The sequence below is a fragment of the Triturus cristatus genome, chromosome 8, assembly GCF_964204655.1.
Source record: "Triturus cristatus chromosome 8, aTriCri1.1, whole genome shotgun sequence".
Lineage (NCBI taxonomy): Eukaryota > Metazoa > Chordata > Amphibia > Caudata > Salamandridae > Triturus > Triturus cristatus.
The window spans coordinates 1,608,580,454-1,608,594,155 of NC_140591.1; the positions used below are offsets into that span (position 1 = coordinate 1,608,580,454).

General features: G+C 48.0%; 1 pseudogene; it reads right to left on the reverse strand.

The window, feature by feature from the left end:
* LOC146806323 (pepsin A-like) overlaps positions 1 to 13,702 on the reverse strand; it is a 151,593-nt pseudogene that overhangs the window by 48,075 nt on the left and 89,816 nt on the right.

A 13,702-nucleotide genomic window follows, 5' to 3' on the forward strand; every position in this document is an offset into this window, starting at 1 on the left:
CTGCATTCCGCTCCATTTCGTGAAGGGAAGAGAACATAACTGCGGCATATGTACTTAGGAGTGGCACAGTCCACCTGTGTCCCTGCACTGATACACTTGTGACTGCCATGTGTCAATGAGGGCACACTTGCACCATAATGGAAGGGTACCCGTGTTGTACTCAGCATATTTCTTGAGAAGGAAGGGTTCCTTTCCTGTACAAAAACTATGCTTTAAGGCATGTTCCTCTTTGTCTGTGTGCTGTGGAATGCAGCACACATCAAATATGAAAATTGCTGCAAATCCTTCTATACAATTCTTGGGAGATGGGGATTTGCATAAAAACGCACGGGTGGTTGCATGAGAACACCCATGCATGACCCATGGAATGTCCCCTTGATGCAAAATATACACAGCAGCGAGTTGTGCTGTGTTGCAATACTTTGCATTACAAACCAACACAAATTGTGATGTTCATTGGTTTCTAAATGTTGTGATTAAAAAGTAACAGAATCTCTTTGTAAATCTGACATCTGGATGTTTTTCAAACACACTGTCATGCTCATAGCAGTCAGATGTATCTCATGCTCATAGCAGTCAGATGTATGGTACATACTCCCAATGGCTTACAGTTCTTTCAAAGCATGCCAACAACTGCATAACAAACACTAGTCAGAGAGAGGGTAAAATGCACCTGCAATTGCATAACCTTTCAGAGAAATAAGAACATGATATGACATGGTCACAGGCTCCAGAATATAGCACTACTCTGAGTGCTAATGTAGACTCAATAAGGGTTAAACATGCAGCTTCTCAGTGGTAAAGAGCAGATCTGTCTTCCCATTGTGTACACTTTCATGGTTTCATGCTTGAAGCAGTGGGTACACATGTTTACCTGCTGTGGCTAATTTTAGATGGCATACCATTGAAATGCATGGTGTCATTATTTAAAATAGCATATTTCTGGTCAATTAAAGGGAAATACATTTATAAAATATTACAAAAGAAGCTCGTTACTGAAGACACTAGAGGATGGAGGCTTCTGAGTACAACTCGTCAAACAGAACCGACATGAGGTAATACTCCCAGCAGATTGAAGAACATTGTAAGCTCATATAGATCGAAGCCAGAACGCTCCAAAGGTGTCTCCTCTCCCTGTAGGTGACCTCTTCACCTAACCTGAGAAATCTTACCTCTCCATTTGAGTTCTCACTCGCTCCAATCGCACTAACAATACTTGCGAGTCCAGAGGGTGACGCATCAAGATTTGTGGTCCCGGTGTCCACGATAGCTTGTCATCCCCCATCACAGGCGACAATGTTCCCATTCATGGAGACACTAAAATGGGAGACAAGAGACCAATTCAAGTGAAGGCCAGACTATCCAAACTGAGCATAAGTCTTGTTTTTGTGAGTCATGAACTCAAACTGGCAGAGGAATTCTGGACTTAATTACTGCTAACAACTAGGATCTTGTCCTGAGAGAGACTGAGACAATTGATTAAGGACATGCTTATTCCAGGAAAATACCCGGTTATCCACAGGGACAGAACAAACAAACTCACGGGTGGAGTTTGCTGTTATTTCCAAGAAGCTTATGAGATGTATGATTTCACTGATGAGTACTCCAGCTTTCAAAGCCTGTTGGTTCAAATTAAAATTGTGTTCCATTGAATAAAAAAGAATTGCATCTTAATTGGAGACTTTAATCTCCACTGAGTGATAAAAGAGAAACATCTGTATCCCTCCTTGCTCCTTTTATGTCTTCGATGATCACCTCAGTCAACACTCATCCATGCCAAGGGTGCAACTCCAGGCGTTCATAGACCAGGTCAGAGAATGGCGGCATCCTCTTCACTCTCATATCCTCAGTCATGATCACGGCTGGGCAGTCAAGAAGATCTAAATCATGGGTGAGGGATTTGAGGAACCTCAACAATCCTTCACTTCCCTCAGAAGTAGCTCATTCGAGTCAACATATAATCCCTGAGCAAGAAACCAGCCGGCTCACAGCCCCGTCCCAGGCTGGATATGGTGGAGGTTATTGGAAAAACAGAAGATCAGCACACGGGTTCGCACCAGCACTGAATGAGGAAAGAAAACACTGAGAACCTGTGAGCTATTGTGGCACCAACACCTTCCATATCAGTATGAGACACTCCTGCGTGCTGAAAGAAACACAGATAAAAAACATATCTTCAAAGTGAAAGACATGCTTATAAATGAGCAAACTCCACAGGTCTTACTTGCATTTTAATTTATATTCCAGACCTATTGGCTTTGCTATTGCTTTAATATACGAAAGAATGGATGTTTAGTCTCTCAGGAGATCTGGCCTAGTAATGGGCAGAGTTAATTTGTTGGGTGATTTGCAGTCTGTTTCTTGTGCACCAGTCCTCTTGTTTACTGTGTTTAGTGGAAGTAGTGGAACCCCCATTTTACTGTTGCTTTCAAACAAGAATTTATATGTGCAATTGGCCACCCCTTTCTTCAAAATCCAGCCATCTGTGAAGACCTTTCTGTCCTGTTTTTTTTTAAAGATGTTTGCAAATTACAAAATGTCACTTGCTCCAGTTCCTTTATTCTGAGCTTGTGTAAAATTCAGTATATTCAAACTCATTTCATTTTTTTGGGGGGGGGTTATCATATCATGGTTACCCACAATATATCAAGATGAACATTATTCGATAGGTGGGACTCCCTGGCAAAAAGGATGCACGCAACGTGTCAAGAATGGCCACCATTTTCCCAAGACCAACATGATTCTAGAAATAGGCACCATCATACTTTAGAGAGCCCCTAACGTTATAGAAATTAACAGTATTATGCCATAGCAAGCATGTTTTCATGGGTGAGCAACATGCCATGGATGTAACCAAGGTGCCAAAAAAAAAATAACATTATGTGAGGTCCAGGATTTAACCATGGGTGGACAACAGCAAATGGATGTGCACAAGTTGCAAATAATTAAAAACCACTTCCCCAGGGCCAGCAAGTTATCAAGAGTGGGCAACAAGTATAGGGTTACTATCATTATGCAATGTCACCACATGTGTGTAACAGGAATACCCTGCTGGATGCTCAACAGTAAATAAAGAAAACTGCCAGCATGGGTGGGTAAAAAACATCATTCCTCGCATGTACACACAGTGCCCAGACTTACAATTGTGCTTGATCCAGAGCAGGAAGGCAGTGGACCTTGTCTCTGGGATGCACCCAACTTGTCAAGAAATGCCACTGAGGCAGAGGCAGTGTAGGTGGGTAACTTAACTCATCCAATGGATGCGCCCTAGGTGCTATGACTTATCATTGAGCCAGGTCCAGCAAGGGTGGTCAACGAGCCTCAACCCATGGATGAACATAATGTGCCAAGAACTGCCATCAAGCAAGGGCCAGCCCATGTGCTCAGCAGGACTTGTGCCTTGGATGAACCAAGGTACCAAGAATACCCATTGGAACAGGGCCATCAGGGATGGGTAGCAAGACTTGTCCATGGCATGCACCAAGGATCCAAGAATTGCCGTTGAGCCAAGGCTAACACAAGTGATTAGCATGAATTGTGTATTGAATGCAATCAAGGTGACAAGAAATGTACCCAAGGCACCAATGATTGCCATTGAGCCAGTGCCAGCAGGGGTGATCAACAGGTCAGCAGGACTCATCCTATGGAGACACCCAAGGTACCAAGAATTGCCATTGAGTCAGGGCCATCATGGGTGCTTTTGTTCTGGCAAACAGTTGAAAACCTAGAGCAATATTACCCATCTTTCGGTGTCCATCACCCTCTGTGTCTCAGCGGCGCTGAGAGACGGACCACGCAGAAGCCCTGATGATGAGTCATTGGTACTTTGGTCACCAGTACCAAAGGACCCCTTTCTAAGGCACTTAAATTACAGGGTGATTGGTCCAGACAGCTTCCTATTCAGTTTGATGCCCCCCTTGGTACATGACTGGAGACAAGTCCAAGTTAACATTAATACCCAAAAGGAGGTTGAGAAATGCTACCATTATAATGTAGAACAAATCCACACTTCTTCTCTACTGTTTCAAAGCCACTATTCTACCAAGAACATTTCTTTGTTATCTTCACAAAGGTCTAATACATTTCTGTTTCATTGAATCTGGAAAACACATGCTAGCATTTAATGTTAATGGGCTTAAGAATCCATGTCAAAGATTCAGGAGCTTGGGTAACCTAACAACCTCCTGAAGCAATACAATGTGCAAGGGGATGTGTAAAAATCTCATTCCTGTGCGCGTTGGAGCTTGCATTTCCAGACTGTGATTGCTTTGGCTGTCTCTTTGCATGTCTAGTTCCCGGAGCCTCTAGAAATGTCCATCTCCACAGCATATATGGATGAATACCCCAACAGTTTGTGTGTAGTTGCACACTCTTCATGCATGCAAACACACATGTACTTGTACACAGAGATAGTCCACACCCGGGTACACACATCCATACACAAACAGAGACACTAACATGTGGTCACAGACATTCATGCACACGTGCACTCTCACACAAAGCTCTCACTTTGTTTCCATAATTATTTCATAGTCCTGACTCCTGTTGCACCAGGATGACAGGGAAAGATGGAAAGGTTCATGTGTTTCAAGGAAGGGAAGAGGGAGGGATGAAAAAGCAAGCCTGCAACCTTGAGATAGAGACAGAGTAACCATTCTGTACCAACTATGTATTTGTAAGTGTAAGTCAGATGAGGGACTAATTCCCCATTGCAAATATCTACAAAATGCTGTGGCCCCAAAACTTGATGGACAACCCTAGGGCTCACGTCCTGAAGGGGGCTCACCGACACCAACCTCTGCAGAGAACAGCTGACCTAAGCACCTTTCTTTATGGGCAAATTGTGTGGATATATAAGGTGTGTGTTGTGTGTGGCAACAACAGGTCTCTTCAAGAAAGATCAAGCTGTCTCTAGGCAGGAGCTGCAGCAAGTTAAATCTCTGACCAAAACACTTTTCAAAATTGTGACATAAGCCTAAATCAGATAGTTTGAACACCATTTCCTAAGCATCGAGAGGAGTTACCTCATTTTTGTAGATAAGGGAATAAGTCTGAATGCTTATTTGCACCCTCTAAAAATGTACATGTCTGTGAGAGCACACCATTAAAATTCAAAACTGCCTGGTCCATCTTCAAATATGTTTTTTCCCTCAAATGTGCCACCACATTGATTTTTCGATCTAACTATCACTAGTAAGGACTATAATATTAAAATTACAAAACACAGGAAGGAGACTGCTGCTAACTCAAAGTTACAGTCTTATAGGTGGCATCTGCCTAGTATTATACACAACAGTTTCAGAGGCTCTGAAGGAAACATTCAGGGGCAGATGTCCATTTTTTGAGGACGTAAAGGGTATTTTGACCCCTTTGCGAGCACAAAAACGTCTGCCCAATGTACTAACCCTATTTTGCAAGTTGCTAACTTATTAGCGACGCACAAAATATGGTTAGCGACTTGCTATTAGGAAGGGGCGTGCCAAGGGCGTCCATTCCTAATAGCGAGTCTCAAACCTATGCATGATTGTTTTGCGACCGCATTTGGGGTCGCAAAACACTTGCAGTTTACCACCCCTTTGTGAATGGGACCACTGCCTGCCCTTAAAAGATTAAACTCAAGAGTTTCATTTTTAATTTTTTAAATACATCCCGTTTGCCTTTAAGTGGTGGACCCAGCAGGCCACCATCCCTGGGAGTGTTACAACAAACAAATGATGGACGGAATGCTGACAATGCATACATTCTCCCCCAGTCAAGAGATCTGGGTTAAATCCATCGTTCTTTTGCCCCCTACACCACCCCAGTTTAGACATGGCCATATGCAAATCAGTCTTGACCCTGTGCCTCATGGGAACAGTCCAGCCCGAACTGCCAAGCCATGTCTTCCCTGGACCGGAATCAAGCATCCTAGGACCGGTTTCTGGCTATCAGCCGTCATCAGCCAGGATAGCTTGACTCCAGTGGCGTAGTGAGCACGGGTCCCACGTCTGGGAATACCCATCCCACTTAGGGCGAAAAGCGTTACAACAAACAAATGATGGACGGAATGCTGACAATGCATACATTCTCCCCCAGTCAAGAGATCTGGGTTAAATCCATCGTTCTTTTGCCCACTACACCACCCCAGTTTAGACATGGCCATATGCAAATCAGTCTTGACCCTGTGCCTCATGGGAACAGTCCAGCCCGAACTGCCAATCCATGTCTTCCCTGGACCGGAATCAAGCATCCTAGGACCGGTTTCTGGCTATCAGCCGTCATCAGCCAGGATAGCTTGACTCCAGTGGCGTAGTGAGCACGGGTCCCACATCTGGGAATACCTATCCCACTTAGGGCGAAAAGCGTTACAACAAACAAATGATGGACGGAATGCTGACAATGCATACATTCTCCCCCAGTCAAGAGATCTGGGTTAAATCCATCATTTTTTTGCCCACTACACCACCCCAGTTTAGACATGGCCATATGCAAATCAGTCTTGACCCTGTGCCTCATGGGAACAGTCCAGCCCGAACTGCCAAGCCATGTCTTCCCTGGATCGGAATCAAGCATCCTAGGACCGGTTTCTGGCTATCAGCCGTCATCAGCCAGGATAGCTTGACTCCAGTGGCGTAGTGAGCACGGGTCCCACGTCTGGGAATACCCATCCCACTTAGGGCGAAAAGCGTTACAACAAACAAATGATGGACGGAATGCTGACAATGCATATATTCTACCCCAGTCAAGAGATCTGGGTTAAATCCATCATTCTTTTGCCCACTACACCACCCCAGTTTAGACATGGCCATATGCAAATCAGTCTTGACCCTGTGCCTCATGGGAACAGTCCAGCCCGAACTGCCAAGCCATGTCTTCCCTGGACCGGAATCAAGCATCCTAGGACCGGTTTCTGGCTATCAGCCGTCATCAGCCAGGATAGCTTGACTCCAGTGGCGTAGTGAGCACGGGTCCCACGTCTGGGAATACCCATCCCACTTAGGGCGAAAAGCGTTACAACAAACAAATGATGGACGGAATGCTGACAATGCATACATTCTCCCCCAGTCAAGAAATCTGGGTTAAATCCATCGTTCTTTTGCCCACTACACCACCCCAGTTTAGACATGGCCATATGCAAATCAGTCTTGACCCTGTGCCTCATGGGAACAGTCCAGCCCGAACTGCCAAGCCATGTCTTCCCTGGACCGGAATCAAGCATCCTAGGACCGGTTTCTAGCTATCAGCCGTCATCAGCCAGGATAGCTTGACTCCAGTAGCGTAGTGAGCACGGGTCCCACGTCTGGGAATACCCATCCCACTTAGGGCGAAAAGCGTTACAACAAACAAATGATGGACGGAATGCTGACAATGCATACATTCTCCCCCAGTCAAGAGATCTGGGTTAAATCCATCATTCTTTTGCCCACTACACCACCCCAGTTTAGACATGGCCATATGCAAATCAGTCTTGACCCTGTGCCTCATGGGAACAGTCCAGCCCGAACTGCCAAGCCATGTCTTCCCTGGACCGGAATCAAGCATCCTAGGACCGGTTTCTGGCTATCAGCCGTCATCAGCCAGGATAGCTTGACTCCAGTGGCGTAGTGAGCACGGGTCGCACGTCTGGGAATACCCATCCCACTTAGGGCGAAAAGCGTTACAACAAAGAAATGATGAACGGAATGCTGACAATGCATACATTCTCCCCCAGTCAAGAGATCTGGGTTAAATCCATCGTTCTTTTGCCCACTACACCACCCCAGTTTAGACATGGCCATATGCAAATCAGTCTTGACCCTGTGCCTCATGGGAACAGTCCAGCCTGAACTGCCAAGCCATGTCTTCCCTGGACCGGAATCAAGCATCCTAGGACCGGTTTCTGGCTATCAGCCGTCATCAGCCAGGATAGCTTGACTCCAGTGGCGTAGTGAGCACGGGTCCCACGTCTGGGAATACCCATCCCACTTAGGGCGAAAAGCGTTACAACAAACAAATGATGGACGGAATGCTGACAATGCACACATTCTCCCCCAGTCAAGAGATCTGAGTTAAATCCATCGTTCTTTTGCCCACTACACCACCCCAGTTTAGACATGGCCATATGCAAATCAGTCTTGACCCTGTGCCTCATGGGAACAGTCCAGCCCGAACTGCCAAGCAATGTCTTCCCTGGACCGGAATCAAGCATCCTAGGACCGGTTTCTGGCTATCAGCCGTCATCAGCCAGGATAGCTTGACACCAGTGGCATAGTGAGCACGGGTCCCACGTCTGGGAATACCCATCCCACTTAGGGCGAAAAGCGTTACAACAAACAAATGATGGACGGAATGCTGACAATGCATACATTCTCCCCCAGTCAAGAGATCTGGGTTAAATCCATCATTCTTTTGCCCACTACACCACCCCAGTTTAGACATGGCCATATGCAAATCAGTCTTGACCCTGTGCCTCATGGGAACAGTCCAGCCCGAACTGCCAAGCCATGTCTTCCCTGGACCGGAATCAAGCATCCTAGGACCGGTTTCTGGCTATCAGCCGTCATCAGCCAGGATAGCTTGACTCCAGTGGCATAGTGAGCACGGGTCCCACGTCTGGGAATACCCATCCCACTTAGGGCGAAAAGCGTTACAACAAACAAATGATGGACGGAATGCTGACAATGCATACATTCTCCCCCAGTCAAGAGATCTGGGTTAAATCCATCATTCTTTTGCCCACTACACCACCCCAGTTTAGACATGGCCATATGCAAATCAGTCTTGACCCTGTGCCTCATGGGAACAGTCCAGCCCAAACTGCCAAGCCATGTCTTCCCTGGACCGGAATCAAGCATCCTAGGACCGGTTTCTGGCTATCAGCCGTCATCAGCCAGGATAGCTTGACTCCAGTGGCGTAGTGAGCACGGGTCCCACGTCTGGGAATACCCATCCCACTTAGGGCGAAAAGCGTTACAACAAACAAATGATGGACGGAATGCTGACAATGCATACATTCTCCCCCAGTCAAGAGATCTGGGTTAAATCCATCGTTCTTTTGCCCACTACACCACCCCAGTTTAGACATGGCCATATGCAAATCAGTCTTGACCCTGTGCCTCATGGGAACAGTCCAGCCCGAACTGCCAAGCCATGTCTTCCCTGGACCGGAATCAAGCATCCTAGGACCGGTTTCTGGCTATCAGCCGTCATCAGCCAGGATAGCTTGACTCCAGTGGCGTAGTGAGCACGGGTCCCACGTCTGGGAATACCCATCCCACTTAGGGCGAAAAGCGTTACAACAAACAAATGATGGACGCAATGCTGACAATGCATACATTCTCCCCCAGTCAAGAGATCTGGGTTAAATCCATCGTTCTTTTGCCCACTACACCACCCCAGTTTAGACATGGCCATATGCAAATCAGTCTTGACCCTGTGCCTCATGGGAACAGTCCAGCCCGAACTGCCAAGCCATGTCTTCCCTGGACCGGAATCAAGCATTCTAGGACCGGTTTCTGGCTATCAGCTGTCATCAGCCAGGATAGCTTCACTCCAGTGGCACAGTGAGCACGGGTCCCACGTCTGGGAATACCCATCCCACTTAGGGCGAAAAGCGTTACAACAAACAAATGATGGACGGAATGCTGACAATGCATTCATTCTCCCCCAGTCAAGAGATCTGGGTTAAATCCATCGTTCTTTTGCCCACTACACCACCCCAGTTTAGACATGGCCATATGCAAATCAGTCTTGACCCTGTGCCTCATGGGAACAGTCCAGCCCGAACTGCCAAGCCATGTCTTCCCTGGACCGGAATCAAGCATCCTAGGACCGGTTTCTGGCTATCAGCCGTCATCAGCCAGGATAGCTGGACTCCAGTGGCGTAGTGAGCACGGGTCCCACGTCTGGGAATACCCATCCAACTTAGGGCGAAAAGCAATACAACAAACAAATGATGGACGGAATGCTGACAATGCATACATTCTCCCCAGTCAAGAGATCTGGGTTAAATCCATCGTTCTTTTGCCCACTACACCACCCCAGTTTAGACATGGCCATATGCAAATCAGTCTTGACCCTGTGCCTCATGGGAACAGTCCAGCCCGAACTGCCAAGCCATGTCTTCCCTGGACCGGAATCAAGCATCCTAGGACCGGTTTCTGGCTATCAGCCGTCATCAGCCAGGATAGCTTGACTCCAGTGGCGTAGTGAGCACGGGTCCCACGTCTGGGAATACCCATCCCACTTAGGGCGAAAAGCGTTACAACAAACAAATGATGGACGGAATGCTGACAATGCATACATTCTCCCCCAGTCAAGAGATCTGGGTTAAATCCATCGTTCTTTTGCCCACTACACCACCCCAGTTTAGACATGGCCATATGCAAATCAGTCTTGACCCTGTGCCTCATGGGAACAGTCCAGCCCGAACTGCCAAGCCATGTCTTCCCTGGACCGGAATCAAGCATCCTAGGACCGGTTTCTGGCTATCAGCCGTCATCAGCCAGGATAGCTTGACTCCAGTGGCGTAGTGAGCACGGGTCCCACGTCTGGGAATACCCATCCCACTTAGGGCGAAAAGCGTTACAACAAACAAATGATGGACGGAATGCTGACAATGCATACATTCTCCCCCAGTCAAGAGATCTGGGTTAAATCCATTGTTCTTTTGCCCACTACACCACCCCAGTTTAGACATGGCCATATGCAAATCAGTCTTGACCCTGTGCCTCATGGGAACAGTCCAGCCCGAACTGCCAAGCCATGTCTTCCCTGGACCGGAATCAAGCAGCCTAGGACCGGTTTCTGGCTATCAGCCGTCATCAGCCAGGATAGCTTGACTCCAGTGGCGTAGTGAGCACGGGTCCCACGTCTGGGAATACCCATCCCACTTAGGGCGAAAAACGTTACAACAAACAAATGATGGACGGAATGCTGACAATGCATACATTCTCCCCCAGTCAAGAGATCTGGGTTAAATCCATCGTTCTTTTGCCCACTACACCACCCCAGTTTAGACATGGCCATATGCAAATCAGTCTTGACCCTGTGCCTCATGGGAACAGTCCAGCCCGAACTGCCAAGCCATGTCTTCCCTGGACCGGAATCAAGCATCCTAGGACCGGTTTCTGGCTATCAGCCGTCATCAGCCAGGATAGCTTGACTCCAGTGGCGTAGTGAGCACGGGTCCCACGTCTGGGAATACCCATCCCACTTAGGGCGAAAAGCGTTACAACAAACAAATGATGGACGGAATGCTGGCAATGCATACATTCTCCCCCAGTCAAGAGATCTGGGTTAAATCCATCGTTCTTTTGCCCACTACACCACCCCAGTTTAGACATGGCCATATGCAAATCAGTCTTGACCCTGTGCCTCATGGGAACAGTCCAGCCCGAACTGCCAAGCCATGTCTTCCCTGGACCGGAATCAAGCATCCTAGGACCGGTTTCTTGCTATCAGCCGTCATCAGCCAGGATAGCTTGACTCCAGTGGCGTAGTGAGCACGGGTCCCACGTCTGAGAATACCCATCCCACTTAGGGCGAGAAGCGTTACAACAAACAAATGATGGACGGAATGCTGACAATGCATACATTCTCCCCCAGTCAAGAGATCTGGGTTAAATCCATCATTCTTTTGCCCACTACACCACCCCAGTTTAGACATGGCCATATGCAAATCAGTCTTGACCCTGTGCCTCATGGGAACAGTCCAGCCCGAACTGCCAAGCCATGTCTTCCCTGGACCGGAATCAAGCATCCTAGGACCGGTTTCTGGCTATCAGCCGTCATCAGCCAGGATAGCTTGACTCCAGTGGCGTAGTGAGCACGGGTCCCACGTCTGGGAATACCCATCCCACTTAGGGCGAAAAGCGTTACAACAAACAAATGATGTACGGAATGCTGACAATGCATACATTCTCCCCCAGTCAAGAGATCTGGGTTAAATCCATCGGTCTTTTGCCCACTACACCACCCCAGTTTAGACATGGCCATATGCAAATCAGTCTTGACCCTGTGCCTCATGGGAACAGTCCAGCCCGAACTGCCAAGCCATGTCTTCCCTGGACCGGAATCAAGCATCCTAGGACCGGTTTCTGGCTATCAGCCGTCATCAGCCAGGATAGCTTGACTCCAGTGGCGTAGTGAGCACGGGTCCCTCGTCTGGGAATACCCATCCCACTTAGGGCGAAAAGCGTTACAACAAACAAATGATGGACGGAATGCTGACAATGCATACATTCTCCCCCAGTCAAGAGATCTGGGTTAAATCCATCGTTCTTTTGCCCACTACACCACCTCAGTTTAGACATGGTCATATGCAAATCAGTTTTGACCCTGTGCCTCATGGGAACAGTCCAGCCCGAACTGCCAAGCCATGTCTTCCCTGGACCGGAATCAAGCATCCTAGGACCGGTTTCTGGCTATCAGCCGTCATCAGCCAGGATAGCTTGACTCCAGTGGCGTAGTGAGCACGGGTCCCACGTCTGGGAATACCCAACCCACTTAGGGCGAAAAGCGTTACAACAAACAAATGATGGACGGAATGCTGACAATGCATACATTCTCCCCCAGTCAAGAGATCTGGGTTAAATCCATCGTTCTTTTGCCCACTACACCACCCCAGTTTAGACATGGCCATATGCAAATCAGTCTTGACCCTGTGCCTCATGGGAACAGTCCAGCCCGAACTGCCAAGCCATGTCTTCCCTGGACCGGAATCAAGCATCCTAGGACCGGTTTCTTGCTATCAGCCGTCATCAGCCAGGATAGCTTGACTCCAGTGGCGTAGTGAGCACGGGTCCCACGTCTGGGAATACCCATCCCACTTAGGGCGAAAAGCGTTACAACAAACAAATGATGGACGGAATGCTGACAATGCATACATTCTCCCCCAGTCAAGAGATCTGAGTTAAATCCATCGTTCTTTTGCCCACTACACCACCCGAGTTTAGACATGGCCATATGCAAATCAGTCTTGACCCTGTGCCTCATGGGAACAGTCCAGCCCGAACTGCCAAGCCATGTCTTCCCTGGACCGGAATCAAGCATCCTAGGACCGGTTTCTGGCTATCAGCCGTCATCAGCCAGGATAGCTTGACTCCAGTGGCGTAGTGAACACGGGTCCCATGTCTGGGAATACCCATCCCACTTAGGGCGAAAAGCGTTACAACAAACAAATGATGGACGGAATGCTGACAATGCATACATTCTCCCCCAGTCAAGAGATCTGGGTTAAATCCATCGTTCTTTTGCCCACTACACCACCCCAGTTTAGACATGGCCATACGCAAATCAGTCTTGACCCTGTGCCTCATGGGAACAGTCCAGCCCGAACTGCCAAGCCATGTCTTCCCTGGACCGGAATCAAGCATCCTAGGACCGGTTTCTGGCTATCAGCCGTCATCAGCCAGGATAGCTTGACTCCAGTGGCGTAGTGAGCACGGGTCCCACGTCTGAGAATACCCATCCCACTTAGGGCGAGAAGCGTTACAACAAACAAATGATGGACAGAATGCTGACAATGCATACATTCTCCCCCAGTCAACAGATCTGGGTTAAATCCATCGTTCCTTTGCCCACTACACCACCCCAGTTTAGACATGGCCATATGCAAATCAGTCTTGACCCTGTGCCTCATGGGAACAGTCCAGCCCGAACTGCCAAGCCATGTCTTCCCCGGACCGGAATCAAGCATCCTAGGACCGGTTTCTGGCTATCAGCCGTCATCAGCCAGGATAGC